Source organism: Lathyrus oleraceus, chromosome 2 (genome assembly GCF_024323335.1).
Source record: "Lathyrus oleraceus cultivar Zhongwan6 chromosome 2, CAAS_Psat_ZW6_1.0, whole genome shotgun sequence".
NCBI lineage: Eukaryota > Viridiplantae > Streptophyta > Magnoliopsida > Fabales > Fabaceae > Lathyrus > Lathyrus oleraceus.
The window spans coordinates 108,745,953-108,749,152 of record NC_066580.1 but is presented as its reverse complement, the minus strand read 5'-3'; positions in this window follow the sequence as shown (position 1 = coordinate 108,749,152).

The following is a 3,200-nucleotide window of genomic DNA, read 5'->3' as shown; positions in this document are numbered from 1 at the left end:
AACATCGCTCGTTGGTAGCTCCCCTTCGTTGCAACGTAGAGGTCCTGGGTTCGAGCCCCCAGGACCTATTTTTTAGCTTTTTAGTGTTTTTATATTTTTCTTTATTTCTTTCTTTTTAGTTTAATTAGGTTTTATTATTTTGTATGCCCTTTTTATTTTGTACTCGTTAATTAAGATTTAGATATTTTATATCCCCTTTTAAATTATGTACCCCCCATCCCGAAGCCATGTAATAGCGTAGTCTTATTTTTCGCACTTTAATTTTTCCATACTGTGAATATAACTGTCTACATGTATGCTAATAGGATTGCATGGAAAGATAAATAATCAAACTTAGATAAATTAATTCAAGATAATATATCTGAATCCAATCATTTCAACACTTGCACCTCTAGGGTAACCCTCTTTTTGTTGCCTTACGATATTACGGTCATGTCCCGCGAATGTGGGGATACCCTTAGCAAAGACCCTTTCGATTAAATCATCATCATCCCTAAACAGATAAGTCATAGTCCCTTCGATCAAAAGGTCAATGTCCCTACAAGATAAATCATAGTCCCTCGAATGTTGCCTTCGAATATATGACCTTGTCCCTCGAACGTTGCCTTTAATATATGACTTTGTCCCTCGATGACCCTTCGTTGTAGCCTACGATTAAATGATGATCGTCTCTTCGAATGCTAAGGTGTCCTTACAAATGTTGCCTTCAATGACCAATCGACGACCCCACGATGTCCCTTTACATCCAAAGGATAAGACTACTTACTTCTCAATAGTAAGGACAGTTTTACCCTCCTAAGGATAGGAAATACCTATAAAGACCTTGGTTAGGTATAACTCTTAAATGCTTGCTCACAGCTTAAAATACTTTTCACACCTCACACTTTTCAAAACATCTTTTACAAAATCACCACTTGGTATACATTCGCACCAGAATCATTGCCGAGTTATATTTTTCTAAACATCTTTCAAAATCAAACGAGATAAACACTTTGTATACATTCGTACAAGAATCATTACAAAGTTAAACTCTCCTTTAAAAATATTTTCTAAACACGCCACATTTCTCAAACACTTTCTCAAACAAGGAAAACATAAGTGAGTTAAGCAATTAAGAGCCCATGGATAACCATGGATACAAAGGGTGCTAACACCTTCCCTTTGTATAATGTACCTCCCGAACTCAAAATCTAATCAAGGTCTTTCCTGTTCTTTTCCGCCTTTCCTTATTGGATAAAAGAAAAGTCGGTGGCGACTCTTGCTATCCGCAACATAGCTTTTCAAAGCAAAAACACCAAAGTCAGTTCACCGTATCACAGAACTGGCGACTCTGCTGGGGAATCTTAAAAAGAGAGGTTACCTTAAAGATAAGATCACTTATGTTTTCGAATTATTTCTTTGTCTGATTTACTTTTAAGGGATTGTTTGGGTATTCTATGCTTGAGTGAAAGATCCTACACCCGGATCTAGTGTACCTTAGGTAAGTAGCAAGAGATCATCGTGACTGTCCGGCGTATACTGGAATGGTTAAAATGATGGCTACGGTTAATGTGACACTTTGGATGTCCTGATGTTCCTCATGTTTACTTGAGGAAAAATTTGGCGTCTGCGTGGTGTCACCAAAGCATTAACCAGACCTTTAGAACCCTGATTGACTCATCCTAGCCATTAGAAAGTAGTGAGATAACTGACTTCGGTTCCGACTGGGGTTGGTTGATACTCGATACTACACTCTTTGAGATTGGACTTTAGGGAAATTTTGGTCAACCGCTTGGTGTTGCACTGAAGTGGACTTAAGGAAAGGTCAATGATTTGAGATCCTTCTAGAACCCGATTACTATTCTAGGACAGGTTGAACCAACCAAACTTCAGTGGGGAGGGTACTTACCTATGGAACTCATGCAAGCCTTAAAACCTAGGAATGATTGTGGTGTGACTTGTTTGTGCTTGTTACTTACTTGACATCATAACATCATGACATCATGGCATTGTACTAACCATTTCGAGGACTTAGGGATTTAACTTTGCTCTGTTTTGTAGGGCTATGGATTCCAGGAAGACCATCCAGATCAATTTTGTAGCGACCTCTCCTCAACTCAAGGATTTAGTGTCAGAACTTCCCGATCATGCTCAGTTCATCAAGAAACATGGTTATCTCCTCAATTTAGTTACCACCGGTTTCAAGGAAGATATGATGAGAGTTCTATTCCAGTTCTTCGATCCTAAACATCATTGCTTCACCTTCCCAGATTATCAGTTGGTACCCACATTAGAAGAATTTTCCAGGTTGCTTGGGATACCTATCCTTGATCAAACACCTTTCAGTGGTTTAGAAAAGATTCCGAGGTCTGAAGAGGTTGCCGCGGCTTTACACATGACAAAGTCCGACATTGAAACTAATTGGGTAACAAGAAGTGAAGTTAAGGGTTTATTTGCCAAATTTCTGATAAATAAGGCCCGAGAATTCCTAAAAGCTATGAGTGTCCACGCTCTCGAAGATGTTCTAGCATTACTGATCTATGGTTTGGTGTTATTTCCTAATCCGGATCAATTCATAGACATGAATGCTGTTAAGATATTTCTCACTCATAACCCTGTGCCCACCTTGCTTGGAGACATTTTGCATTCCCTTCACACTCGTACTATGAAAAGGCAAGGGACTCTCATGTGCTGCGTACCTTTATTATCTAGGTGGTTTATTTCGCACCTTCCTCAATCAGTCTTGAAGAATGAGCAAAACTTGAAATGGTCTCAAAGGATAATGTCGCTCTCCCATTCAGACATCCATTGGTGTCCCCAACCCAAAGAAAATGTTATCATCATTGACCGTTGTGGAGAATTCTCTAACGTACCACTCATGGGGATAAGAGGAGGTATTACTTATAATCCTGCTTTAGCCCTACATCAGTTTGGTTATGCTCGAAGAGATGGTCCACATGAAATAATTATCCAAGGCACTGTGTTTGACTATGACAACGATTCTCAAGGTCTCCGTCAAAGGTTTGTACGAGCTTGGGGCAGGGTGAAAAGAAGTACTTTAGGACAGAAAAACTCTATTCCTATGGAACCTTATCTTAGATGGGTAGGCGCCAGAGCTCGTGAGCTTATCATGCCATATCTTGCAATCGGACCTCTGATTGTTGAACCAAAAGTTGAAGGAGGTACCCCTCAGATCATTCCTTATCCAGATATGCCTACCA